The 12,474-nt window shown below is 53.3% G+C and overlaps 1 protein-coding gene across 1 annotated transcript in view; it reads left to right on the top strand.

Moving 5' to 3' along the window:
- Positions 1 to 12,474, top strand: part of STK32C (serine/threonine kinase 32C) — an 83,959-nt gene that overhangs the window by 23,384 nt on the left and 48,101 nt on the right. The gene's annotated exons all lie outside the window — the stretch shown is intronic.

Below are 12,474 nucleotides of genomic sequence, written 5' to 3'. Positions count from 1 at the left end.
TTACAGACTCATTAAAAAATATGAACTGGGCAGATATGGAGCTGCCTGAAGCTGCCAAACAGGAGTCCCCAGGGACCGGGAGAGCCCTGGGGGCTCTGGATGGATGGCACCCAGTGTGTTGGAGCCCTGGAGCAGGCTGCCCAGAGAGGTTATGGAGTCTCCTTCTCTGGAGAGCTTCCATCAACATGCGTAGTGCTGCATCTGGATCTCAAGCACAAATCCAGGCTGGGTGCAGAGTGGTTTGAGAGTAGCTTTGAAGAAAGAGACTTGGGGGTGTTGATTGATGAGAACCTTACCATGAGCCAACAGAGAATCTCATGAGAACCTCATGCAGCCCAGAAGGCAAATTGTGTCCTGGGCTACATCAAGAGGATGGTGGCCAGCAGGGCAAGAGAGGGGATTCTGCCCCTTTGATCTGCTCTGGTGAGACCCCACCTTGAATACTGCATCCAGTTCTGGTGTCCCCATCATAAGAAGGACACAGAGCTGTTGGAGTGAGTCCAGAGGAGGGCCACAAGGATGACCCAAGGGCTGGCGCATCTCTGCTATGAGGGTAGGCTGAGTGATCTGGGGTTGTTGAGCCTGGAGAAGACTCTGGGGGATCCTACAGGAAGGCTGGAGAGGGACTTTTCATAAGGGTGTCTAGCAACAGGACAAGGGGGAATGGTTTGAAGCTGAGGGAAAGTAGGTTAAGACTGGATCTTAGGAAGAAGCTCTTCAATATGAGGGTGGTGAGGCTCTGGAATAGGCTGCCCAGGGAGGTTGTGGATGCCTCCTCCCTGGGGGTGTTCAAGGCCAAGTTGGACGAGGCCTTGAGCAGTCATGTCTAGCTGAGGCATCCCTGCCCATGTTGAGGAGGTTGGAATAGATGATCTTTAAGGTCCCTTCTAACCTAAGCCATTCTATGATTCAAACTGCCCTGACCATTGTGATCCTGGGCAAGCTGCTGTGGGTGCCCCTACTTTAGCAGGGGATCTCCAGAGGTCCCTTCCAACCCCACCACGCTGGCATCCTGGGATCACCTAACAGGCTGCATGGTTATGGTGTTTCACTCTCCCGGCAAACTTGCTCCAAGGAATGCTGAGGCCAAAGCCAGATTGAATGGAAAGGTTCTGCTTCTTTCAGAATCTCATCTCTCTTTTCTGAGCTGTGGAATTCTGCAGGTGGCTGGTGAATGGTGAAGTAGTGAGTGATGGAGAGGAGGGCAGAGCACGACTCATTCAGGTTTGTTGTGATTCCCCCACGAGTCTCTTGACAGCTCTGCTCTGTGCCTGGGGAAATGCTGTATGAGCTCCACAGCTCGTGGCTTAAAATACCTCCTGGGAAAGCAGCATGCCAAGAGGAGCTGAAAGGCAAGGATAAAAACTTTGGGAAATGCTGAACTTACTTTTCCCACTTTTTTTTTTTTTTTCCCCCTCATGGCCCCATGGGTGGTTTTTTTGTTTTGTTTTTTTTTTTTTCTGAACTGAGGATGTGGTGGGACAGGGCTTTTGAAGGTGGAAGGGACATGGGTTAGTGGCCATGGGGGTAGTGAGTTGATGGTTTGTCTTGATGATCTTGGAGGTCTTTTCCAGCCCAAACAATTCTGTCACTCTGTGAAGGCAAAATGTAAATAATCTGTCCTCAGTGCTGTTCATGGTGCAGTGGTTGCCTGAGATGCACCATGGAAGACGTTGTCCAGTCATCAGGAAACAGGACAGAGTAGAAGGTGCTAGAGGAGGGATTTGTGGTAGTGGTAGAAGCAGGTGAGAGGAGCAGCCTGTGCTCACCTTTCCCTGTGTGGGGAAGGTTTCAGTGGTAAAAGGAACATCCAGTTGTGTCCCACCTGCTTGCTCAGATTGTCATTTTTAGGGGTGGTTTAAGACCAGGCTGGATGAGCTTGTGCTCCACAGGTTTTCCAGTAAGGTTATGTATTTAGGGACATGGCTGAGGGGTAGGCTTGGCAGTGTTGGGTGGATGGCTGAGGGGTAGCCTTGGCAGTGTTGGGTAGGTGGCTGAGGGGTAGCCTTGGCAGTGTTGGGTGGATGGCTGAGGAGTAGCCTTGGCAGTGTTGGGTGGATGGCTGAGGAGTAGCCTTGGCAGTGTTGGGTAGGTGGCTGAGGGGTAGCCTTGGCAGTGTTGGGTAGGTGGCTGAGGGGTAGCCTTGGCAGTGTTGGGTGGATGGCTGAGGGGTAGCCTTGGCAGTGTTGGGTAGGTGGCTGAGGGGTAGCCTTGGCAGTGTTGGGTGGATGGCTGAGGAGTAGCCTTGGCAGTGTTGGGTGGATGGCTGAGGAGTAGCCTTGGCAGTGTTGGGTTGATGGCTGAGGAGTAGCCTTGGCAGTGTTGGGTGGATGGCTGAGGAGTAGCCTTGGCAGTGTTGGGTGGATGGCTGAGGGGTAGCCTTGGCAGTGTTGGGTGGATGGCTGAGGGGTAGCCTTGGCAGTGTTGGGTGGATGGCTGAGGGGTAGCCTTGGCAGTGTTGGGTGGATGGCTGAGGGGTAGCCTTGGCAGTGTTGGGTGGATGGCTGAGGAGTAGCCTTGGCAGTGTTGGGTGGATGGCTGAGGGGTAGCCTTGGCAGTGTTGGGTAGGTGGCTGAGGGGTAGCCTTGGCAGTGTTGGGTAGGTGGCTGAGGGGTAGCCTTGGCAGTGTTGGGTGGATGGCTGAGGGGTAGCCTTGGCAGTGTTGGGTGGATGGCTGAGGAGTAGCCTTGGCAGTGTTGGGTGGATGGCTGAGGGGTAGCCTTGGCAGTGTTGGGTAGGGGGCTGAGGGGTAGCCTTGGCAGTGTTGGGTAGGTGGCTGAGGGGTAGCCTTGGCAGTGTTGGGTAGGGGGCTGAGGGGTAGCCTTGGCAGTGTTGGGTGGATGGCTGAGGGGTAGCCTTGGCAGTGTTGGGTAGGGGGCTGAGGGGTAGCCTTGGCAGTGTTGGGTGGATGGCTGAGGAGTAGCCTTGGCAGTGTTGGGTGGATGGCTGAGGAGTAGCCTTGGCAGTGTTGGGTGGATGGCTGAGGGGTAGCCTTGGCAGTGTTGGGTAGGTGGCTGAGGGGTAGCCTTGGCAGTGTTGATTAGGTGGCTGAGGGGTAGCCTTGGCAGTGTTGGGTGGATGGCTGAGGGGTAGCCTTGGCAGTGTTGGGTGGATGGCTGAGGAGTAGCCTTGGCAGTGTTGGGTGGATGGCTGAGGGGTAGCCTTGGCAGTGTTGGGTAGGGGGCTGAGGGGTAGCCTTGGCAGTGTTGGGTAGGTGGCTGAGGGGTAGCCTTGGCAGTGTTGGGTAGGGGGCTGAGGGGTAGCCTTGGCAGTGTTGGGTGGATGGCTGAGGGGTAGCCTTGGCAGTGTTGGGTAGGGGGCTGAGGGGTAGCCTTGGCAGTGTTGGGTGGATGGCTGAGGGGTAGCCTTGGCAGTGTTGGGTAGGGGGCTGAGGGGTAGCCTTGGCAGTGTTGGGTAGGGGGCTGAGGGGTAGCCTTGGCAGTGTTGGGTGGATGGCTGAGGAGTAGCCTTGGCAGTGTTGGGTGGATGGCTGAGGAGTAGCCTTGGCAGTGTTGGGTGGATGGCTGAGGAGTAGCCTTGGCAGTGTTGGGTAGGTGGCTGAGGGGTAGCCTTGGCAGTGTTGGGTGGATGGCTGAGGGGTAGCCTTGGCAGTGTTGGGTAGGTGGCTGAGGGGTAGCCTTGGCAGTGTTGGGTAGATGGCTGAGGGGTAGCCTTGGCAGTGTTGGGTGGATGGCTGAGGGGTAGCCTTGGCAGTGTTGGGTAGGTGGCTGAGGGGTAGCCTTGGCAGTGTTGGGTAGGGGGCTGAGGGGTAGCCTTGGCAGTGTTGGGTAGGGGGCTGAGGGGTAGCCTTGGCAGTGTTGGGTGGATGGCTGAGGAGTAGCCTTGGCAGTGTTGGGTGGATGGCTGAGGGGTAGCCTTGGCAGTGTTGGGTGGATGGCTGAGGGGTAGCCTTGGCAGTGTTGGGTGGATGGCTGAGGGGTAGCCTTGGCAGTGTTGGGTGGATGGTTGATGGCTGAGGGGTAGCCTTGGCAGTGTTGGGTAGGTGGCTGAGGGGTAGCCTTGGCAGTGTTGGGTGGATGGCTGAGGGGTAGCCTTGGCAGTGTTGGGTAGGGGGCTGAGGGGTAGCCTTGGCAGTGTTGGGTAGGTGGCTGAGGGGTAGCCTTGGCAGTGTTGGGTAGGTGGCTGAGGGGTAGCCTTGGCAGTGTTGGGTAGGTGGCTGAGGGGTAGCCTTGGCAGTGTTGGGTAGGTGGCTGAGGGGTAGCCTTGGCAGTGTTGGGTAGATGGCTGAGGGGTAGCCTTGGCAGTGTTGGGTTGATGGTTGGACTCAATGATCTTAAAGTAATTTTCCAAGCTGAATGATTCCATGATTCTCCCTTTGTGGGCTCTGGCAGACAGTGGCCCTCCATTCATTCCATGAGCAGGAGACTTGGCCCCTCCTCTGGCAATGAATTCTTTCTTCCCTGTGATCAGTTATGGTCTGAAGATAGCTCCTCTCCATTGTATGGAGACAGATATATCCCTTCTAATGGCTTTTGGGGATATTTCTGGATACTATTAAGCTAATTTAGGAAACATTGACTCTCTCTCTCTGTTTCTTAATTGAAAGGAAGCAGATTTTGAACATTTTTTTTTTTCTTTCCCAGGAGACAGGAAGAGTATTTACCTTTGGGGACTAAGGAGAGAACACCTTCTGTTCATTGAATCCAGCTGGGAAGTGCTCGAGGTGCCAGGTGTGAGGCTGAGGGAAGGGAAAGGTTTTGGTTTCATTCAGTTTGCTTATCAGGATTAATATGAATTTGATAATTTGAATTTGGCACTGGTGAGGCCACACCTCAAATCCTGGGTTCAGTTTTGGGCCCCTCACTCCGAGAAGGACATTGAGGGGCTGGAGCAGGTCCAGAGAAGGGCAACAAAGCTCTGGTGAAGAGTCTGGAGAACAGGTCTGGTGAGGAGCAGCTGCAGGAACTGGGGTTGTCCAGTCTGGAGAAAAGGAGGCTGAGGGGAGACTTTCTGGCTCTCAACAACTCCCTGAAAGGAGGTTGGATTTTGTTCTGCTGTGTGAGGTCCAAGTCAGATCCAGGGAACGCAGATGGTATAGCTGGAGTCAGTTTCAGAAGAGCCAGTGGTTCTTCAGTGTTCATGTCCATGTCTACATTGAGCAATGCCATACCTTCACGTTCTGGGCAGTAGGAACATCCTTACTCTCCAGCTGGTTGGTTCACACTGTCCAGCTGGTTGGATCACAGCACATTGCCTTCTACCAGACATGTTTTCAGATGCTACTGAGACTTTTTTCTCCAGCAAAAAGATGTTCTGTCCAAGGCCTACTTTTGTCTCCTGCACCTCACCAAGCTCAGGGCCTGTGGGCTTGGACTAGATGACCTTTGGAGGTCCCTTGCAACGCAATGCATTTTGTGAGTGTATGTTCAGCTCCAGGCTGGCTACAGCTGGCAGGGTGAATACCTCGGTGGTGAGCAGGAGTCTGAAGTTAATTATTAGCCAAGAAAGAAGCTAATTCACTAATGAGGAGTGTGACACTCTCTCTCTTTGCAGTACTGCTGGGAATAAGTGTCACCTGCTGTGACAAGCAAGCTGTTCCTGCCACAGCACCGTGGTTAATGGTCTCAGACTTCACAATGGTCTTCTCTCTCCAACTTCCTCTGGCTGGACTGGTGAAGTGGGAAGGATTTTACATGAATTAAAGCATCTGCCCCAGGGTGTCTCCAGTAGGAGCTGAGCACCAGTGTGCTACAGAGCGAGTGGGAGGAGAGGAATGTGGATTTGTGAGGGAAATAAAACAGGAGATGATGGGGATCAGTGTGGTGGGGGAATGGAGAGGATGGGAGAGGACAGGTTGTTGCTGGGATCTGGCTGAACCTGGGTTTTCCTTTTGGGTATGATTCCATGGCCATGATGTCTGATGATTTCATAGGAGGTGAATTCTCTGCTTGGAGAAATGACAGAAACACAGGTTTTCCAGAAGGAGAAGGCTGGAGTTTTCTGAACAGGCAATGAGGTTTTGCAGGCTGAAGTCATGTTCTGGGTGATACCTACTGAGGCTCACCCAGAGGACTTGTGGTCAGTCCTTGGACAATAAGGCAGAAATAATTCCAGATGAGTTGCTTGTTCAAAGGGTTGGGTTTTGAGGCTCTTCTCATGCCTGTGTTGGGAGATGATGGAGATGCCTCTGTGCTGGCAGGAGGCACCATCTCTTGGGGAGCTACCTTTGCTGCTTGGTGGAAGGCTCAGTGTTGTCGAGGCCGGAAGGCTTCCTCTGGAGCAGAAAGCTGGAGGCTGGTGGTGGAACAGGGAATGCTGAGCTGAACAGTGGGGATGGGCTGGAGGCCGCAGGGGGGCTGTGAGCAGTCCCACTTCTGATTCTGCAGTGGAGAGAGTGGCTCCAGCCTGCTGCAGGAGCAGAGCCACATCATGGTCAGCTGGGGCTGGGGACATCCTACATTAGAACTGGTGTCAGTCTCACAAAGAGGATTCCATTTGCTCCTGAAGGCACTGGAGCATCTCTGTGAGGAGGAAAGGCTGAGAGACCTGGGGCTGTTGAGCCTGGAGAAGAGCAGCCTGAGAGGGGATCTGATCAATGCTCAGCAACAGCTAAAGGGGGGCAAAAGCATGGGGCCAAACTCTTATCAGTGGTGCCCAGTGACAGGACAAAGGGCAACAGGCACAAACTGGAACCCAGGAGGTGCCATCTGAACAGGAGGAGAAATTTGTTTGGTGTGAGGGTGCTGGAGCTCTGATGCAGGCTGCCCAGAGAGGTTGTGGAGTCCTCTTCTCTGGAGAGATTCCAACCCCAGCTGGCCATTATAATCCTGGGTAAGCTGCTGTGGGTGCCCTGCTTTAGCAGGGGGTTGGACTGGATGAGCTCCAGAGGTCCATTCCAACCCCATCATGCTGGGATTCTGTGAAGAACAGCCTTGTGCCTGCAGACCCTGCTGAGAGCAGCTGATGCCAAGGGGTGTAGCTGTGAGGCTGGCTTCAGGCAGGTTCCTGGTGCTTACCAAAGCTGCACACAGCTCATGGTTCCTGGTGCAGCAAGGTGGACCCCTTCCAGAGTTTTACAGGGAATCCTTGTCTCTCTGAAGTCAGTTTGTAAGCCTCCTGCTGAATCTGCTGGGCCAAAACATTCCCAAGTTTTGCTGCTGTCGTTGTCCTTGGAGTTGAATTTGGACTTCAGAGATCCCCAACAATATTTATAGGCCTCTTGTGGTTATTTCTGCTCTTTACCCCTCTGGGAGCTGTGGGCAGTCACTGTCCCATCTGTATTTGAGTTCTGCCTGGACATCTTTGTGCAGCCTCTGCTGAGGATCAGCCCCTGCTGTGGTGTCTCCTGTGCATACAACATGCAGTGCATGGTGGGCTTTCTGCTGCAAGATGGTCTTGGCAGCAGAAAGTCACTTTGAATCAGAGATGGAGCCAGGAATAGAGCACAGGGCTGGTGGCTGTCAGTGTCCTTAGCAGTATCTACATGGTGCCATGGTTCCCCTCCATCCTTCCTTCCACCTGCCAAACTAGGATTCCTTTGCTCCCCTCACTGCCTGCTGAGCTTGGAGCTTGATTTTGCTCTTGATTCTCAATTCTTGTGACTGTCTTAAAGGTTCCTTGCTTTGTATTTTGGTTTCACATTCCATTTGTTGAATGAATCCCATTCCCCAGGGTCTGGAAGATAGCAGTGTGATCCCCATGGCCTCAGAGGCTGGCAAGTGCCACCTCTGCCTGTGCTGAGTATGGCAGGAGCAGAAAGCTTGAACATGGTCCTTGTTCCATGCTTTCCAGAGAGGAAAGATTGTTGTGGCCCCAACAGACAGCAGCCTGGCAATGCTATGGCTGACAGCTTGCTGGGAACAGCCCTCAGCACATGGCAGTTAATGTGGACATGTGGAAAAACAGACAAGGGAATGTGCCAGCAAAAGTGGGCCTTTCCCCCCTTTTTTTTCCCCTAAATGTCATGTAAAAATGTGGGAGTTTTGGAGGTGTGTCAGTGAAGAGAAAGAGAACCAGAACCTGCCTCTAGCTCCGAGGCAGATGAACTGTGGTTGATCTGGTGGCTGAGGGTGGTGATGGTGAGGCTGGCTTCAGGTGGGAGAGGGTTTGTCAGGGCTGCTCTCTGAGATAACAGCCATGGAAAACTTGGTTTGGATCCTCTGGGTGCTCATGGTTTGGATGAGGACAAAACTGACTGGGCCCAAAGAGTGGTGGGGAATGAGGTTGACTCCAGTTAGTGGCTGGTCACTGGTGGTGTTCCTCATGGCTCAGCACTGGGGCCAGTTCTCTTTAAAGGCTTCATCAATGATCTGGATGAGGGGTTGAGGGCTCCCTGAGTCAGGTTGCAGATGACTCTATGTTGGGTGGCAGCTGGAAGGTAGGAAGGCTCTGAAGAGGGATCTGGCCAGGCTGGATCAATGGGCTGAGGCTAATAGGACAAGGTCCTGCACTCGGTTCACAACAACCCCACAACCACTTCAGGCTTGGGGCAGAGTGGCTGGAAACTGCCTGGTGGAAAAGGACCTGCAGGTGCTGGTCAACAACAGCTGAAGATGAGCCAGGGTGTGCCCAGGTGGCTGAGAAGGCCACCAGCATCCTGCCTGGATCAGCAACAGAGTGAGCAGCAGGACCAGGGCAGGGATTGTCCCTGTGTATTGGTCACTGGCAAGACCACACCTTGAGTCCTGGGTTCAGATTTGGGCCTCTCACTCCAAGAAGAACTTTGAGGAGTTGGAACAGGTCCAGAGAAGGCCAACAAAGCTGGAGAAGGGACTGGAGAAAAGGACTGGTGAGGGGAGGCTGAGGGAATTGAGGGGAGACCTTCTGGCTCTCTACAACTCCCTGAAAGGAGCTTGGAGCCAGGTGGGGCTTGGTCTCTTCTCCCAAGGAACAAGTGACAGCACAAGAGGAAATGGCCTCAAGCTGCACTAGGGGAGGTTTAGGTTGGACATTAGAAGTAACTTCTTGACTGAAAGGATTCACAAAGGCTGGCCCAGGCTGCCCAGGGAGGTGGCTGAATCCCCATCCCTGGAGGTGTTCCAAAGAGGCAGAGATGTGGTGCTGGGGGACATGGCTTAGCCCCAGCCTTGGCAGAGTTGGAGAACGGTTGGACTGCATGATCTGAAAGGTCTTTTCCAACCAAAGGCATTCTGTGATTCTCTGCAGGTGTCACTGAGACTTTGCTGGCAGTCTGCAGCCATAGCAGAGCCAAGGTGCTGTGCTGGGTGTGTTGCTGGGTGGGGTTTGCTGAAGATGTGAAGTCAGGACACATTGTGCAGCCCCTGGGCTTGGCGTGATGGAGCAGCATGAAAAATGCAGAGGGTTTAAATTTGGCCCATCCTCACGTGGAGCAGAGCTGGAAAATGGGAACTGAGAGCTGGGAGGAGCTCATGAAGAGTCTGTGTTAATTCTTCATGGGGTGAGGGTGACCTAGTTCTGAAGTCACTGCTGACTGCCAGCTCTCAGCAATGAAAATGCATTTTCTGAGCGGTGAATAATTCAGCAGCCTTGCAGTGATTACCATGGAGGAGAAGCTCTGCCATGAAAGGCAGCCTGCTTTGGAGCAAAACAGGCTCTTCTGCAGGAGGGAAGCATGAATCCATGGCATCCTCAAAATGAAGTCACTCAAAGAAGGTTCCTGCTGAAAGAAGACACAAGAGCAGCCCTGCAGAAAAGGACTTGGGGGTGCTGGTGGATGAGAAGCAGGACATGAGCCAGCAATGGGCACTTGCAGTGGCATCCTGGGCTGCACCAAAAGCAGCCTGGCCAGCAGATGGAGAGAGGGGATTCTGCCACTCTGCTCTGCTCTAGTGAGACCTCACCTGGAGTACTGTGCCCAGCTATGGGACCCCCAACACAAGAAGGACATGGACCTGCCATGAAGATGCTCAGAGGGCTGGGGCAGGTCTCCTATGAGGACAGGCTGAGAAAGTTGGGGCTGTTCAGCCTGGAGAAGAGAAGGCTCTGGGGAGACCATAGAGTAGTGTTTCAATATGGGGAGCAGGGGAGGGACTGTTTAGAAGGGGCTGAGGTGACAGGATGAGGGGCAATATCTGAAACTGGAGCAGGGAGGATTTAGGTTGGACATTAGGAGGAAGTTCTTCACAAGGAGAGTGGTGAGAGACTGGAAGAGGTTGCCCGGGGATGTGGTTGAGGCTCTGTCCCTGGAGACATTCCAGACCTGATGTGGCCCTGGATAGCCTGATCCAGTTGGAAGTGTCCCTGGCTGAGTGCAGGGGAGTTGGACACGATGAGCTTTGAGGGTCCCTTCCAGAGGGAGTCTGTGACTCTGTGTCAGTGTGCTTATCCTCAGGACACGGATCAAGTGCTGAGGATCTGAAGCAGTTTGTGGTGTCAGATCATCAGAGCTGCCATTGCCACTGCTCAGTTTTGAAGTTGTGGATTGAAATGTCCTGAAGAATGAACTTCTGGTGTGAAGGCTTCCCTGGGGTGAGCTCAGTCCATGGAGGCAGCAGAACAGTTCTGGTATAAACTTTGTAGTTGTTGCACTGTGAGTTTGGGGCTCTGAATGAAACTCTCCTGTGGCACCAGTGTTGAAACCCTCTCCATGTTTTGTTAGACAGGACAGAGGAATGGACACTTCTTTAAAGCCCAGCTTCTCCTGCTTTGACCCATTTGGTGTTTCATTGGCAGCTACACAAGCCACCCCTGAGCCCCATGCAGGGGACACTGAGCCCAGCAGCTCCATGCAGGCTGAGGGACCTGGGCTGTCTGTCAGTGACTGCCACCAGTTCTGGAGATTTCAAATGCATAGAATCATAGAATGGCTTGGCTTGGAAGGGACCTTGAAGATCATCCAGTTCCAACCCCCCTGCCATGGGCAGGGACACCTTGCACTAGCCCAGGTTGCTCAAGGACTCATCTAACCTGGCCTTGATCACCTCCAGGGAGGAGGCAACCACAACCTCCCTGAGCAACCTGTTCCAGTGAGAGTTGGATTAGGTGATCTCCAGAGGTCCCTTCCAACTCTTACCACTGTGTCATTCTGTCTGTACCCAGGAGCAAGGTAAAACACAGCAGCCTGCAGGTCCCCATGGTTGTTTTTGCCCATGCAACATGAGCTGCATGCTGTTAGTCTTCTCTTTTGGAGCCTTAGCCATCTCAGGTCATGCTGGAGTGTGTGCCAAGAAAACCATTGACATAGAACATTGCTGTTGAAAAGGCTGCCATCAGAACAAGTGGTTGTGTTCCCCTGGGTTGGTAGAACCTCTTGCATTTCAGCAGGAAAGAGGCATTGATGGTGTCCTCAGGACAGAGCTGCTCTCTGGCAGGTCTTCAGCTACATCCTCGTTCCACTTCACTATGGGTTTGCATGAGCCCAGCTGTGAGCCCTCCTGGCTTGTCCATGCTTTTGGAATTCATCAGGCATCTCTGCATGGCTTTAAACATTTCACAGCCCAGCGACAACGTGGGAGTGCAGGGCAGGTTGTCTGCACAGGCACAGAGCTGAGGAGTGCTGCAGTATCCATATTTTATGAGGTGGAAGGTCTGGTGGGGAAGATTGTACCGAGCTTGGGAAGCCACTGTGCTGTTCCAACATCTGCAGCAGGCAAGAGGTTCTGCAGAGCCTGCCCAGCCTCACTGCTGCCTCCCACAGAGAGCCAGACAGAGCTGAGGACCTGGGCATTTCCATGTCAACTTGGTCTGTGGCCTGCAGTTGTGCCAGGGGAAGGTTAGGTTGGATATTAGGAAAAATTTCTTCACTGCAAGAGTGGTCAGGCATTGGAACAGGCTGCCCAGGGAGGTGGTGGAGTTGCCATCACTGGAGGTGTTTGAGAAATGTGTGAGGATGACACTTTGGGACTTGGTTTAATGGCCATGGTGCTGTTGGGTTGATGGTTGGACTTGATCTTAGAGGACTTTTCCAACCAAAACAATTCTGTGATTCTCTTTGTGGTGTTAGGGATAAGAAGTCCTTTGTAGCAAAGCTTGGGTCAGTGTCCCAGGCAGCAGCCTCCTCACACTCTGCTCTAAGGTTGATGGCTGGACTCAATGACCTTGGAGGTGTTTTCCAACCAAAACGATTCTGTGATTCTATAAAACCCAAGGTGGGCTGCTGGGGTGGCTGCTGCACCCAGGTGACGTTAGAAGGAAATACTTCAGGGGGGTGTCCCTGGATGGGCTGTGGCCATATAAAACCTCTCCTGCTGGCTGTGTAAAAAGTATTTATCTGGAGTTGTGTTTAAGGGCATGAAATGATGAACTGGGCATCCATGGGGCCAGGAGTGCAACCTCATAAAGGAGGTAAAAAGTCCTGCATCAAGGAAACTCAAAATTAAATCAGTTTCTTCACAGAGTCACAGCTCACAGCTACACCTCCTGGCATCAGCTGCTCTCAGCAGGCTCTGCAGGCACAAGGCTGGCAGAGGGTCCCCATCCTTCACGGAGCCCCAGCATGGTGAGGGTGGAAGGGACCTCTGGAGATCATCCAGTCCAACCCCCTGCTAAAGCAGGGCACCCACAGCAGCTTGCCCAGGATCACAATGGCCAGCT

This window comes from Indicator indicator, chromosome 7 (assembly GCF_027791375.1).
Source record: "Indicator indicator isolate 239-I01 chromosome 7, UM_Iind_1.1, whole genome shotgun sequence".
Taxonomy (NCBI): domain Eukaryota; kingdom Metazoa; phylum Chordata; class Aves; order Piciformes; family Indicatoridae; genus Indicator; species Indicator indicator.
Note: the sequence above shows the minus strand (reverse complement) of the source record. Positions and strands in the feature narration are given on the sequence as shown.